This window comes from Schistocerca americana, chromosome 4 (assembly GCF_021461395.2).
Source record: "Schistocerca americana isolate TAMUIC-IGC-003095 chromosome 4, iqSchAmer2.1, whole genome shotgun sequence".
Classification (NCBI taxonomy): domain Eukaryota; kingdom Metazoa; phylum Arthropoda; class Insecta; order Orthoptera; family Acrididae; genus Schistocerca; species Schistocerca americana.
The window spans coordinates 400,157,666-400,174,851 of record NC_060122.1 but is presented as its reverse complement, the minus strand read 5'-3'; positions in this window follow the sequence as shown (position 1 = coordinate 400,174,851).

The window sequence follows — 17,186 nt, the reverse complement described above, 5'->3', positions numbered from 1 at the left end:
CTCGGGCACTAACGCTTATTTTGCACCTGTCATTCAATCTGGCTACCAAACTGTTGAGGAGTTCTTGAGGGATATTGTCCCACTCCCCTCGTAAGGCGATTTTCAGTTCTTGCACGGTTCGGGGAGGGCGTCTTCGTTGAGAAACACGGCTGCCAAGAGCATCCCAGGCGTGCTCTATGCGATTTAGAGCCGGGGAGTACGTAGGCCATGCCGTACGTGCAACAGTGACTTTCCAGTGCGTTCGACACCTCAGCGATCTTCTGCGGGTGGACACTGGGCCCGCTGTGCCGTAACGGTACCTCGCGCAAAGATACGCAGCGGTGTTGGGCCATTGTGCAAAATGCAATGTCCACGCCATAACGCCTACACTATATCGATGACGTTCATTAACAGTGTGCAACGCGTTCCCCTCCATCTCCACGCTAACTGGTGGCCAGAATCATTTGCCACAGTGAAGCGGGATTCTCGGAGAACTTCACTAAGGACCATTGTTGTTGAGCCCAACCAACGTGCTCCCTACGCCAACAAATTCTTTCCTGTCGATGAAAGGATTAAAGTGAACAGGCTTCCGTGTACGTCAACCATCCTGATTTAATCCCCGCGAAATGGTTCTTCTGGCATACCGGTAGCCGTTGCAAGCTCTGCAGCGATCTGCCTAGAAGTGAGTTGTCAGCTCCTTTTCGCCTATAGGGCTACGTATGGGTCCTCTTGCAGTGTGGTGGTCCGACTACAATTACAGGTGTGCTTTCGTAAAGCATTCCCACCTTCAGCGGCCTTTTCAAATCGCGTGATGACCTTTTTGGACACACCCATTACTGTGGCCACTTTCTGAGTGGTTTAGAACCGTCCAACTGCCCATCCAAGATCGTAAGCACTCAAATTATGTCTTGCAGAGATACTGCGGTACCACTCGCAATGTTTCACTAATCGGTTGCACAACAATGTTCGATAGAGACCGTAAATTATGAACTGTCGAATGCATACAGGACGTTCGTGCACAGGCTTCGCTGGGGTTAATATACTCCGCCCTCTAAGTTTCCTTTTACTACTACTGGTCGGTTGTTCCGTAGCAATTGGCAGTTGTTTCTTAGCAAACGTCAGTTGTTCGTAGCAATTGTCAAGTAGTGTGTATTTTAAGATCACAACATCAGCAACAGAAACGAAAATCAAATTATAAAATAAAATGATTAGAAACACTTCCATAAAATTCAATTTTTGCAATGAAGTGTTCGAAATGCTCAACGTCAACTGCAGTACACGTTTGCAGTTATGGTGCAACGTCTTCTGAACATACTGGAGAGATTCCTTCGGTATCATCTGCAGACGCACCAACAGGAAGGTGTTTTAAATCCTTTCGGATCGTCGGAACTTGAGCATGGATTTCGCCTTTGAGCATACATCACAGAAAAAATTCCAGTGGCGAAAAAATAGGAGACCGCACAAGGCCAGATGGTAAGGCTTTTAGAGCCTATCAAACGAATATGAAAGAGCTGGTTGGGCGCTTTCCTAGCCATGAACGTGAACTGAGCCAGGTACCCATCCTACTCGACTATATATTTCCTCTAGAAGAACCGGCAACCGGTAAGAAATTTTGTTAATCACCCGTCCGTCAATGAAGTAAGGATCAGTTCAAAAGTCTCCGATAATAAATATTTCTTACATTCAGCTTTCCACAAAATGTAAAAATTACTCCATTGGTAAACAGAATTCTTAGAACAACGAACCTATTTTCCTTATGCACAGGCGTCCGAAATGAGGGAGGGGGGAGGCAAGAGGAGGCACTGACTGGCTCCCTCCTGGTGTCTGGATACCGCTGCAGGAATTTTTAAATGCAGAATTCTCGCTAATGTCTACCAATGATTATCTACGACTCTGTCAAACGAATATTTATAATTGCCGATCGCCAGGTGAAATAATTTTAGTAGCAGTCACTATACAGGATGAACCAGAGCCCCACCAAAAAACTGTGGACGAAAACAAAAACTAAACATGGGTTCTAAAAAGCATACATTAAGAGTTGTGAGCACTTGTTCATCTTCGCTACAATGAGTCGCACCTTCCACTAAAAGCTTTTTGCCTTCCATACTTTAAGAGGAGGTAGTACGGACCAACACAAGAAACAAATTTCCAGTAAACATGGGCTCTAAAGTGCGTATCTTAAGAGCTAAGAGAACTTCTTTTGGTCCATACTATTACCTCCCAAAATATGGAAAGCAAATTACATGCAGTAGAGGAGATGTGTTTCACAATATCGAAGGTGTTCAAGTGCTCATGTCTGTTAAGGTATGGGTTTTCGTGAGTTTTTTCTTCTTGTGGCACATACTACCACCTCCGAAAATTTGTCGGTGGAGTTCTGGTTCACCCTGTATATCTTGTTAGTAGGAGAAAACGGTCTAGGTTGCAGACAGCAGAAGCTTCATTGACACATTTCGTCTTTTTGAGGCAACCTAGGCTTTTTTTCCCAGTGAAAATGTAGCACGGTTGTTGGATCATGGCCACAGAGTGAAAGGATCTGTATAACTGTGTGTCTTGGATTTTTTTCTGGTTGTCATGCAGTTCACAGGAAATCAGACGATTCCTTGTTGCATCCTCGGTTTTGGCACTGTTCTGCAGTCAAGATGTATCCTAACCTTTACAGAAAAACACCGAAATGGCGTCCTCAGCCTTTTCTCTGGCATTTGTGACGCTCATATCGAGTTGCAGAAAGGTACCGATCCGACACGCTGACGCGCGCATTGCCAGCACAACACAAACATGGCAATAGTGTACGTCCCGGTCATCATCCGCAATTCCCTTACGGAACAAAATTAGAGACAATGAAAACAATGCAATAAATCCAGCAACGCCATTCAATGTGAAGATGTGTAAGACAACAAAGTGTTGAAAGTGACACCTAAGTTAAATAAGTTCTCATTAAGATTCATCCCCTGTTTCTCCACTTTGTTGGTTACTTCTTTCGATACCCAACAGGATTTTCTCACTCGTTCTGATTTTCTTTCTATTTCAGATTTTTAATGTACAAGTCCAATCTAACACCATAGTAATATGAATGAATATTTTCGTGAATCATTAGATTCACTTCATAAGTCGGTAAATACTGTGGGTTGTAATTCAAGATTGTTGAGTCAAAAGGATGTCATTCACATTCGTATTACAAAAAAACTTACTTTTTAAGTACTGTTAATTATGGTCTAAGGACATTGATTGGATATCAAAGTAATCTACCTTGAAAATACTAAATGGGTTTCAATTGTTAAAGAGACAACAAGTTTTCTGTTCTTTTTACTGAAGTTAGTTCTTCACCGAACCAGTTGTATCAGAAGTGATAATTTCACAATATTGCCCCCTCTTGGCAAAATTTCTGTGGACAATCAAGCCTTGATTTGAACCAGGCGATATAATATTTTATGTGTCTTCTGCAAGGCCACTGGTTAATTTACTGGTGAAGTGACACATGAGACCGATCGAAGCTCTTTGTGCAGAAAATGCGAACACCATGGCTTTGATTTATTCCAGAGGTACTACCAATATTTCACACATTCGTAGACTTGTTATTCTTATTAGACAGTATCAGAAGACTTTTCTGCATACATCTCAATAATCCTCTTGTCGACCTCGCTGTCGGCAATCTGTACGTGCTACAGGTGAATTGCTCACACAAAATGCAAAGTTATGGTGTATCTTTTTTGTACGGGCCTGGCAGGGTTTGCAACATTCTGTTTCCTAACTATCTGAATGGACATATTTCTTTATTTGAGAATGAAATAATGAACTTTCATATAAGAAAGAGGTCACTTTAGTGTTCAAAAGAGATAAATCCTATGTTCTAAATATTGATTTATGCATACTGACAAGACTACCCTTTCCCCACAGCTTTGCCCCCACATGCATTTGACACATGTATTGAACACACCTCCTCCTCACCCTCTCTGAGCCCACTTCTTCCTCCTTCTGTTTGTCCACCTCATTCTCGCACTTCTATCTATCTCCTCCTCCCCACTCTGTCTCTTCATCTCCTCCTCATCCTCTCTTTGTCTATTTCCTTCATCCCCCTCGCTCTTCCTGTATCTTCCTCCTCTCTTCCTCTGACATTATCGTCTTCCCCCTCTTTCTTTCGATCACTGTCTACCCATCTTCCTTTTTCACCTGCCCACTACTCCTCTACACCTTCCACCTGTTTAATGCAGCTCCCTCTGCTTACCTTCCTCTGTCGATTTCCTCCTCCTCATCATCTTGTCCATCCCATACTAACATGTCAGGGGCTTTAAAGTCATTTATTTGTCCCTGTAGTACAGGCCATCATGCAGATCAGGTCGATAAAACAGACCAATAATGCTCAAACACAACACACCTGTCACATAGGTCAGTCTACATGTTTGGACTCAGAAAACCATTTCTTTCCCCTTATGTGTTGGCTGCCCTGCAAAGCAGGTTGATTTGGCGGACTAATACTGTTCCCATATAACATGCCTGTTGCTCAGAGTTGCCTACACACCAGGGGCAAAAAAACATTGTTGCCTGTATCTCTGCTCCTATTGGAGCTAGGAGGTTATGAACCCCACAGTGCAGATACTCATTACATCTGCTGTTTCTATGCCAAATTTGGTTGAAATTGATCCAGGGGTTTGGGAGGAGATCTCAGACATACATATGTATAATCTGCTTTATGTATTCCATCAGGTCTTCTCTTCCATCTAACCATTCACATATTTAACACCATGTTCCATTATGAAACCACTGTTACAGATGATCTAAATTTAATAAGGGATACAGCACTTAGACATCTACATCCGTATCTATACTCTGCATGGAAAGGCAGAAGGTACTTTGTGTAACACTGTCTCATTGCCCCTGTTCCAGTTGCTGTGCCATACATTTCACTTTTGAGAGGACCACAGACATAAAAATTCAGAGCCTTCAGGTCTTATGATCTCTGAGATGAAGGTATAGATCCTACTAGGTATATCCATATTGGACCATATTGAAGTGTTATACTGACAGCAGCAAATCTTACTGGTACCCTGTCATTAATGTACTACTTTCTTGAACCATGGGCCATGGATTAAATTTTTGCGTAGATAGATGGGAACTTGATCGAAAAGTTTATGTTTCAAATACATTTTTGTTAACTACGGCAATATTTCATACTGAAGTCGGTGGCGACTCGTAAGCACACATTTGGAGTTATTTCACAAGTGGCCCATTTGTGGGTACATGTTTATTGGAAAGTTTTTGCTTCTGTCGTCATATACCTTCACTTGTGTCAGGTTTCATTATCAATTATGATACACACTGTAGATTATCAACGACGAAACATTTGGCATCATACAGGAGCATGCCTCATTCAGCTGCACTCACTTATAGGAATTACTAGGAGATTTTAATATGCGAATTTTTGTACCATCGTTACACAATTTATTACGTTTATTGGTATCTATAAAGGGGGGACACAGGAGTACAGCAAGGGGATGTACTGTCCCCAGTGCTCTTCAATTTTGCTCTTGCAAAAGTTGTTCGAGAATGGAGAAAAGCAGGTGTACCAGCAAACAGACTGGGACCAAAAGGTAAAGGCATAGAATTACTCTGTTTAGCGTTTGCTTACGACATGGCACTGATCGCCCAAGACATTATCGATACACAGAAACTGCTAGAATTATTACAAGAGCAGGCACCAAAAATAGGATTACAAATTTCATTTGAAAAAAAAAAAAATTATGAGTGACATCAAAGATGCACCTTCTGATCTCAAAATTGGTAATAACTACATCTCTCGAGTAAAAGAATTTAAATATTTAGGTGAACTGATTGCAGAAAATTGCAATGAAAAGAAATCTGTCAGATCAAGAGTCCAGAAAATGGAGACGGCGTTTCAGTTAACAAAAAACGTTTACAACAAAAAGAGTCTCTCGTGGAACTGCAAAACACGACACTACACAACAATAATTAAACCCGAAGCCCTCTACGCATCTGAGACACTAAACCTTCAACAAAGAACACTAAAAGGGGAATTAGAAGTGAAAGAACGTAAAATAATGAGGGAAATCCTAGGACCAAGAACTAAAGATGGTGTGCATTATCCAAAACCCAATGCAGAAATATGTAAAAATATCTCCAAAATAACAGACACAATGCGCATGAGAAGAATGCAATTCATGGGGCATTTAGAAAGAATGGACTCAAACAGGTTAACGCACAAAATCCATACATTTTTAAAGAACAAATCTACAAGACCGAACTGGTACAAACAGACGGAAAAAGACCTGAGAGAATTAGGGTCTCCAAATCTACATGAAAGAAATGAAATCAGAAAAATCACAAACACACAGGGTTTTGAGGAAGAAGAGAGAAAAACTAACCGATATACATGGTCTGCGCAACGAAAGCTAGCCCATTCGTTGCTTATGAAGGAGTACTGGGCAAAAAGGAAGGCCAACAAATGTTGATTACGCGTGGTCCTAAGTGATCCATCCGCGAAGAAGAAATAGACAGGGGGGTAAGTCGTAGAAAGCAATTTGGGTGCTCCTCACAGAGCAGCTGTTCACCTCTGTTTGAACAGCCTCTACATGGCTTACTTTGAACAAAGTAAAAATGAAACAAATGAGGGAGTAAAAATACATATTATTTCCCTATGACTTATCATTAACACACATACCAAGAGCACACGTTATAGCATTCATAGAAGAACGCCACAGTTTTAAAAAAATGATAGATATATGCCATAATGCACTCTGGATACTTGTAAACATTGTAACGTAAGAAAGTTTCACGTTACATGTTACACCGTTTCTAATTTAGCTTCTAGATCTGGTGTGCATTACGAAGAGGCTGCAATGTCCCCAGGGCCAGCACTGTTTTTATGGCTTTTGTGCCTCCAACCTGTTGGAATCTATAGCAATCGAGCATTCTGTTCAAAGAAGCGAAGGAAAGTCAAAGCTAATATATTTGAAACGAAACGGTGTAAGAGAGAACTTTGGCGTGGCTACGGCACTCTTTGCTTTCTCCTAGAAGGAGTAATTTTCTGTTAGTGACGTTAGCTTGCTCATTCATACGCAGTGAAGTGGCGCACTGTGTTATTTATGCCTTGTAAAGATCTCACTCAATGATAAGCGTCGCAGCCTGGGCCATCGCCATAGTGGTTCTACGCTGGGTACTGTGCACTTACAGAATTTTACCATTACGTATGCATCTTTTCCGTTCCACAACCTGTCACACGTTCCCTATCACGATTCATCTGTTGCAAGCATTATCCACGACGTTTAACATCTTCCCTCCCTCCCCCCCTCTCTCTCTCTCTCTCACGTGTGTGTGTGTGTGTGTGTGTGTGTGTGAGAGAGAGAGAGAGAGAGAGAGAGAGAGAGAGAGAGAGAGAGAGAGAGACTGAGTAGTTTGCATAAATTACAGACAAATCACAAAACTGCAAATAACGCGAAAAAACATGAACCGATCGACACGAAAGAAATTGTTTATTGTTACTGAAATAGCGATGCACGAAACTATCACAAGCAAATTAGTGGCGCTGCATCTCGCTTGCGTCAAGTGTAGGCCTACGTAGCAGACAACAGCAATTCCTGCAGTAGGATGGCGATAGCTGTGAGTGCGAGAGAAAACTCTGGACAAACCAACTTGTGCGACTGACGCCGAGGCAACATTTTGTGGAAGAAATGCAAGAGCGACTTACGGACTTTGGCAGATAGGACGCAAGTAACGGTCAGAATGAGGTCGCCAGATGTTCGCTCTTCTACTGTTCACCTACGTCTGTATCCCATGAGCCGCCTTACGGTATGTGGCAAAGGACACTTCCGCTACCATTATCACTGGATCGACAATTCAATGAACATAAGCTCGCGGAATTTCAGCTGTACCTGCCACTGATACCTCGGTATCTGCGACAAATTAGGTTTCAAGATAACAATTTGAAAGTAAAAGATTCGAAATACCCGCGCAGTATCAAACGCTTTAATTTCCGTGGAAGCAATAAGGTTTAATTCCACTTTCACAAACCTCATCAAGTCCGATTTATCGACACCCACTCCTCCATCCAACTACTACCTTTGTCACATAACCTAAAATTGCCGCTAAGAAGTCACACGTGCATCATTCAAATCACGACACACTCTTCGAAAACCATAACAGCAAATAAAGCTGCGCGCTCTTGAAATGGAACGTCATTGCAGTTTCCCGGACTTATTGCTGATTGTCAATGGATCCGTCGAATTGGGGAACTGTTAAGCTTCCGAAAATGTTTACTTCTTTTCTACATGCCTCTGGACATCAAGAACACGCCATCAGTCCTCCAAAATGTCCAAGAACCACTCCCTGATTTTCGTGCTCAGAGCAACTCCAGAACTTTAACGCATTAATCCACAATTATTCACGTCAGTGTACTCGAAAACTGGCAGATGTGATGAACTGTGACTATTCCACCATCATGTGGCATTTGCATGCATTGGGGAAGGCTTAAATATCGGCTGTATGGGCACCACATGCTCTAAGCCAAAATCTTTTGTGATTTTGGCCATATACGCACTGCCGTTATACACTGACTGACAATGGTCTCAGTAATGGGGACTCTTATCGGTTCTGACGTCTCTACTGCTACTAATAAACCTCCGTTAGGCGCCACCTCTCATACGTTTTAAGCTCCACTGGCATAATCGAAAACAGTCTGGCTATTTGGACAGTCCCGAAATTCTTATCTGGATAGTCTGTAAGTCAGCTGGGAAAACCAATCCATCCACTAATGATTCTCGACAAAGGAAGCACCTCATTGTTATAAGTGACTTGAAGCATTCTTCATGTCCACAGCCAGCTGTTGTCTAAAAGACAAATTTCTGCATCAGTGTTGTGGCAGTTCCAAGCGCCACAGTTGCTCTGGGTGAAGCCATTTCTCTAATTAATATCCTGGTAGAACAATCGCCAGTTAGAAAGCCCATCCGCAAGCGACCGCTACGGTCGCTGGTTCGAATCCTGCCTTGGGCATGGATGTGTGTGATGTCCTTAGGTTGGTTAGGTTTAAGTAGTTCTAAGTTCTAGGGGACTGATGACCTCAGAAGTTAAGCCCCATAGTGCTCAGAGCCATTTGAACCATTTTGAAAGCCCATCCCTTACAGATTCAAAACTGAATTATCACAGAAGGTGTTGGCTTTTGAGAACAGTACGCAGGGTGTCTGGCTCGTAATGATAATTCCTTTTTGTTCTAGAAACTACATCTACATACATATTTTGCAAGCCACCGTATGGTGGATGGCGGAGGATAACTTGTACCACTACTACGAGGGCAGTTCAATAAGTAATGCAACACATTTTTTTTCTCGGCCAATTTTGGTTGAAAAAACCGGAAATTTCTTGTGGAACATTTTCAAACATTCCCGCTTCGCCTCGTATAGTTTCATTGACTTCCGACAGGTGGCAGCGCTGTACGGAGCTGTTAAAATGGCGTCTGTAACGGATGTGCGTTGCAAACAACGGGCAGTGATCGAGTTTCTTTTGGCGGAAAACCAGGGCATCTCAGATATTCATAGGCGCTTGCAGAATGTCTATGGTGATCTGGCAGTGGACAAAAGCACGGTGAGTCGTTGGGCAAAGCGTGTGTCATCATCGCCGCAAGGTCAAGCAAGACTGTCTGATCTCCCGCGTGCGCGCCGGCCGTGCAGAGCTGTGACTCCTGCAATGGCGGAGCGTGCGAACACACTCGTTCGAGATGATCGACGGATCACCGTCAAACAACTCAGTGCTCAACTTGACATCTCTGTTGGTAGTGCTGTCACAATTGTTCACCAGTTGGGATATTCAAAGGTTTGTTCCCGCTGGGTCCCTCGTTGTCTAACCGAACACCATAAAGAGCAAAGGAGAACCATCTGTGCGGAATTGCTTGCTCGTCATGAGGCTGAGGGTGACAATTTCTTGTCAAAGATTGTTACAGGCGATGAACCATGGGTTCATCACTTCGAACTTGAAACAAAACGGCAATCAATGGAGTGGCGCCACACCCACTCCCCTACCAAGAAAAAGTTTGAAGCCATACCCTCAGCCGGTAAAGTCATGGTTACAGTCTTCTGGGACGCTGAAGGGGTTATTCTGTTCGATGTCCTTCCCCATGGTCAAACGATCAACTCTGAAGTGTATTGTGCTACTCTTCAGAAATTGAAGAAACGACTTCAGCGTGTTCGTAGGCACAAAAATCTGATCGAACTTCTCCTTCTTCATGACAACGCAAGACCGCACACAAGTCTTCGCACCCAAGAGGAGCTCACAAAACTTCAGTGGACTGTTCTTCCTCATGCACCCTACAGCCCCGATCTCGCACCGTCGGATTTCCATATGTTTGGCCCAATGAAGGACGCAATCCGTGGGAGGCACTACGCGGATGATGAAGAAGTTATTGATGCAGTACGACGTTGGCTCCGACATCGACCAGTGGAATGGTACCGTGCAGGCATACAGGCCCTCATTTCAAGGTGGCGTAAGGCCGTAGCATTGAATGGAGATTACGTTAAAAAATAGTGTTGTGTAGCCAAAAGATTGGGGAATAACCTGGTGTATTTCAATGCTGAATAAAACAACCCCTGTTTCAGAAAAAAAAATGTGTAGCATTACTTATTGAACTGCCCTCGTAGTTATTTTCTTTCCTGGTCCACTCGCAAACAGAGCAACGGAAAATATTCATGTCTTCGTACCAGCCTTAATTTCTCTTATCTTATCTTCATGGTCCTTGCAGCAGTAGAAACGTTCTGCAATCACTTTCAAATGCCGACTTTCGAAATTTTCTCAGTCGTGTTTTACGAAAAGAACGTCGTTTCCGCTCCAGCAATTGCCATTTGAGATCACGAAGCATGACCATATTACTCGTGTGTTGATCGAACTTACCGGTAACAAATCTAGCGGCTCGCCTGTGAATTGCTTCGGTGTCTTCCTTTGATCCGATCTGAGTCCTAAGTGGAGAAATCGGAATATTTCCGACAAATGCTTGCGTTGCAGTTCAATAGAGGGGTGTCACCCGGGGTAGGCAGCCAGAAACATTTTCTCCCTGTTTGGGGATAATGCCACTGAACAGCGCACGGCAAGAAAATGGTTTCTCGTTTTAAGGAGGATCGTTTTGACATTACTGACTCTCCACGTTCAGGAAGACCTTCATGTTTTGATGAAGAGTATTTAAACGTATTAATCCATAATGATCCAGGTCAATGTACTGGACAATTGGCGAATGTGATGAACTGTGATCGTTCCACAATCGTGCGACGTTTGCATGCAAAGGGGGACGATCAAAAATCAGATGTATTGGTGCCGCATGCTCTAAGCTATAATCACAAAAATCAGCGGGTGATCGTTTGCGCATCTCTGCTTGCTCGTCATCGACTGGCTCGTGAACAATACCCACCATTCCTGTCCTGTATCGTTACTGGTGACGAGAAATAGATTCTTTGTGTTAACTTAAGGAAAAGAAAGAAAGGAATGACTGAACTCAAACAAAGCAGCAACTCTCAGTACAAAGACCTGCGCGCATCCATAAAAGATAATGTTACGCATCTCGTGGAAATGTGGAACAGCGACGGTGTGGTGAGCTACGAATTGCTTCCCCGAGGTGTAACTATCACCACTGACATTAATTGTCAACGACTGAGACGTCTTACAGAAGCAATCCAAGAACAACGAGCAGGAAAACTGCACATGAAGTGATGCTGCTCCGCGATAACGCCCGCTGGCATTCGGGGTGGCATTCCGCTAGACTGACAAAAAACGCTATAGAGGAGTTGGATTTGCGAGTTCATTCTGCACCCGCCTTATTCATCTGATCTTGCGCCCTCATATTTTCACCTTTTCCGATCTCTACATCTACATCTACATTTATACTCCGCAAGCCACCCAACGATGTGTGGCGGAGGGCACTTTACGTGCCACTGTCATTACCTCACTTTTCTGTTCCACTCGCGTATGGTTCGCGGGAAGAACGACTGTCTGAAAGCCTCCGTGCGCGCTCTAATCTCTCTAATTTTACATTCGTGATCTCCTCGGGAGGTATAAGTAGGGGGAAGCAATATATTCGATACCTCATCCAGAAACGCACCCTCTCGAAACCTGGACAGCAAGCTACACCGCGATGCAGAGCGCCTGTCTTGCAGAGTCTGCCACTTGAGTTTGCCAAACATCTCCGTAACGCTATCACGCTTACCAAATAACCCTGTGACGAAGCGCGCCGCTCTTCTTTGGATCTTCGCTATCTCCTCTGTCAACCCGATCTGGTACGGATCCCACACTGATGAGCAATGCTCAAGTATAGGTCGAACGAGTGTTTTGTAAGCCACCTCCTTTGTTGATGGACTACATTTTCTAAGGACTCTCCCAATGAACCTCAACCTGGCATCCGCCTTACCAACAATTAATTTTGTATGATCATTCCACTTCAAATCGTTCCGTACGCATGCTCCCAGATATTTTACAGAAGTAACTGCTACCAGTGTTTGTTCCGCTATCATATAATCATACAATAAAGGATCCTCCTTTCTATGTATTCGCAATACATTACATTTGTCTATGTTAAGGGTCAGTTGCCACTCCCTGCACCAAGTGCCTATCCGCTGCAGATCTTCCTGCATTTCGCTACAATTTTCTAATGCTGCAACTTCTCTGTATACTACAGCATCATCCGCGAAAAGCCGCATGGAACTTCCGACGCTATCTACTAGGTCATTTATATATATTGTGAAAAGCAATGGTCCCATAACACTCCCCAGTGGCACGCCAGAGGTTACTTTAACGTCTGTAGACGTCTCTCCATTGAGAACAACATGCTGTGTTCTGTTTGCTAACAACTCTTCAATCCAGCCACACAGCTGGTCTGATATTCCGTAGGCTCTTACTTTGTTTATCAGGCGACAGTGCGGAACTGTATCGAACGCCTTCCGGAAATCAAGGAAAATAGTATCTACCTGGGAGCCTGTATCTAATATTTTCTGGGTCTCATGAACAAATAAAGCGAGTTGGGTCTCACACGATCGCTGTTTCCGGAATCCATGTTGATTCCTACAGAGTAGATTCTGGGTTTCCAGAACCGACATGAAACGCGAGCAAAAAACATGTTCTAAAATTCTACAACAGATCGACGTCAGAGATATAGGTCTATAGTTTTGCGCATCTGCTCGACGACCCTTCTTGAAGACTGGGACTACCTGTGCTCTTTTCCAATAATTTGGAACCTTCCGTTCCTCTAGAGACTTGCGGTACACGGCTGTTAGAAGGGGGGCAAGTTCTTTCGCGTACTCTGTGTAGAATCGAATTGGTATCCCGTCAGGTCCAGTAGACTTTGTTGAGTGATTCCACTTGCTTTTCTATTCCTTGGACACTTATTGCGATGTCAGCCATTTTTTCGTTTGTGCGAGGATCTAGAGAATGAACAGCTTTCAAGCAATTTCCTTCCCGGATGAAAATGCGCTCGAAATATGGCTCGACAAGTTCTTTGCCTCAAAGCAACGTGCTTTCTACAACTGCAGAACCAAAAGTTACCCAAGCGTTGGCAGACTGTTGTAAACAGTGAAGGAGAATGTACAGAGTGTCCAAAAACGTGTTCCCTAATAACGAAGCAATGTAACTCTTTTGGATACAGTAAATGAAACGTGCGTTATACTACATATGCCTAACTCATTAAGTTTTGAACTTTGCATAAACATTTAATACAGCTAATACACTTCAACATTTAAATCACTTCAGCATGTGCAGCCCTGGTAAAACTCAAAATATCAAGGCGGTATCAATCTCTTGCCACACAATCTGCAACATGTCTAGTGTGATCGCGCAAGTGGCATCTCTGATACGTCGTTGCAACGTCGCAGTATCAGGAACTGCTGTTTTGTACACAGTATCTTTCACATACCCTCAAAGAAAGAAGTCTAAGGCTATAATGTCAGGTGATCTCGGCGACCATGGAAATGTTTCGTCTCTGCTAGTCCGCCTGTTGGGGAACGTTTCTCTAAGAAAGTCGTGGACTTCTAGAGCCCAATGAGGTGGATGCCATCTTGCTGAAAGATGATACTGTCTTGCATATCCTATAGCTGGGGAAAAGCATAATTCACAAACATGTATGGTAAACATAACCACTTATTTTACTTTCAAGGACGAAAAATGGCACAATCACTCTATCACACATTAATCCACACCACCTGGAGAATAGCATAATTCACCAACATGTATGGTAAACATATCCACTTATTTTGCTTACAAGGACGAAAAATGGCACAATCACTCCATCACACATTAATCCACACCACACATTAACTTTTGGACTGTACCGAATGTGTTCTCGTACGACACGAGGATTTTCTGATCCCCAGATCCGGACATTATGGCGCTTAACAGAGCCACAAACATGAAATGTAGCCTCGCCAGAAAAGCACACGCGCTTCAAGAAATCATTGTCCCCTTCAATCTGTTCATAATGTCCATTGTAAATTGTTCTCGTTTTGGGGGATCATCTGATTGTATTGTCCGAATAATTTGGACGTTGTACGCATACAATTTAAGACGTTTGCTAACCACGTAATACGCACTGTACACTTTGGCACTTGCCGCTCCCTCGAAACTTCTGTAACCTATTTCTGTGGTGACATGAAAGCAGTCTAAACTGCCTGCACAGTCTCTTCGGAAACAGATGGTCTGCCTCTGCTTGTCCGTTTCTGAGTCGACCCTCTTACTAAAAAAGGTTCCATCCATGTTCTGTTTAACTTGAGGTCAGATGCTTTCTTCCCAGTACGGGACACAAACTTTCGTTGCACAGTAATCGATGATTTGGTTTCTAATATCCACGCAACACATTGAGCTTTCTACTGGAAGGAAGCCATTTTTACGATAGAGCTCACACAGCGCTCCTTGTGGCAGAGACAGATATACAGAAACTCCTTGGGTTCCCTAGCAGACCTATAACAAAAAACAAACGTTACAACATAAATATAATTAATAATTAATCTTGAAAATGGGGTAAACTTTCATTGACACACTGTATTATTGACGAATAACGTCTCTATTGCGTGCATCTGTCTTGTTTACGAAATTTATGGAAAAAACTACAACTTATGTACCAACCTAATATAATCTTGTTAGTAGATGACTAACGATCCTGATTCAAGGCTGTTCCTTCGTTTCTGGAATGTCATTAAATCCTTATCATTCTTGTGCTCTAGTGGCCTCCGAATCGAATCACTACAGAACTCAAAAAATTAAAAGTGGAAATCAATGTTTAAAGTCCCAACGACGACGAGGTCATTAGAGATGAAACATAAGTACTGATAAGGCTAGCAGATACAGTGTACATCTCCCTGTGGGATCATTGCATCAAATTATTAATTCTTCGTTTTCGCCTAGAATACAAGTTTTAGTCTGGTTTGCTTAGCGTAATCATTCTCATGTGAAGTCGCTGGAAACTACTAACACGAGGGGCGTTCAATAAATAATGCAACAATTTTTTTTATTTTTGAAAGCAAGTTGGTTTTATTCAGGATTTCGGTACACCGTTTTATTCTCCACTCTTTTGGCTATAATACCCTATTTTTAAATCTAACCCTCGTTCAATGCGACGGCCTTATGCCACGTTACAGGGAGGGCTGTATGCCCGCATGGTACCACTCTACTGGGCGACGTCGGAGCCAGTGTGTTGTTGCATCAGTAGCCTCCCTCGTAACGTGCAAGCAATTCTGCACAGGTAGTCCTTCATTGCTCTTTACGGTCTTCTTTTAGGAGGCGAGGAAGACAGCGGGCACACACCTTTGTGTACTCCAACTGGTGGACGATTGTGTCAGCACTACCAACAGAGACGTCCAGTTGTGCAGCGAGTTGTTTGATGGTGATTCGTCGATCACATCAGCGAGTGTGTCCGCACACTCCAACACAGGAGTCACAGCTGTGTGCGACCGACCGGCACGCGTGAGATCGTACAGGTTTGCGCGACCTTGTTGCGCTGATGATGGGTACGAAACTCATCGAAACGCGACAAGACGACGCCACCAATCGGCTGCTAACCCGAGAAGAATTCATTATTAATAAAATCGCCAAGCATAAGGAACAGATTTCTGACTAGAAATGGAGGAAAAAAGGTCCTAAGAACATGTGTCCGGAAATGGACAGTGTACGTGGAACGACAACAAATCGTCCCGGAAGACAGTACGTCCATGGGGCTACAGGTGATACGGACAGCAGCGTCTGTCATGCAGGACACACACATAATCGTACTTTGGGTCACACCATGTTGGCGAGTCATTTACCTGGAGCTTGTGGTGGTGTTCGTCTCAATATCCTGTAGAACCTGGTTCTCCAAATATGGTGTACTCACAGTCCGCGCCTCCATGCACATTCATCTATCTGAAAGAATCCATCATCACACAGAAGTCCAAAATGGGCTTGAAATGTTGTGTGATGTGGTTGATGTTTGTGAGGGTACGTGTTTTGGTGTAGCCATGCTGCCTCTCGGCCGTTTCCATCTGCATGGCCGTAGACAAACACCATCTCGGCTTGTTCCCGACATGAATATCGGACCATTCTGCTGCTTACAGTACGCTGCGCCTGAGACGCACAAAGAACACACGGCGCCGGCCGCTATGGCAGAGCGGTTCTAGGCGCTTCAGTCCGGAACCGCGCTGATGCTACGGTCGCAGGTTCGAATCCTGCCTCGGGCATGGATGTGTGTGATGTCCTTAGGTTAGTTAGGTTTAAGTAGTTCTAAGTCTAGGGGACTGATGACCTTAGATGTTAAGTCCCATAGCGCTTGGAGCCACTTGATTTGAACACACGGCACAAAGTCAGAGGAACTGCCATCTGTCAGCGCCATCTACTGTGGCGGTGATGCATTTCCGGACACTTGTTCATAGTACCTTTTTTCCTCCGTCTCCAGTCGGTTTTATTAATGTTTACCCTATATTGGTGCTAAGTTCCTATGCTGATAAGATTTATACATGTTAGTCTGATTAATTTCCTCCAATTTATGCAGTTTCCCAAACCCTTGTGTACGAGTATATCTAAGTATTTCTGCAGGAGGCATTTTCCTATACAGTGTCACTGTAAAGTAATTAATTAATTAGACCAGTTTCGACAATATGAATCAGTGCCTCGGAAAACCAAAAAAGTATATATTATCGGCTTTATATTCTTTTATTACTCCAAAATTCGAGATTGATTTTGTATTTTTTATTTTTTTGTGCATAGTT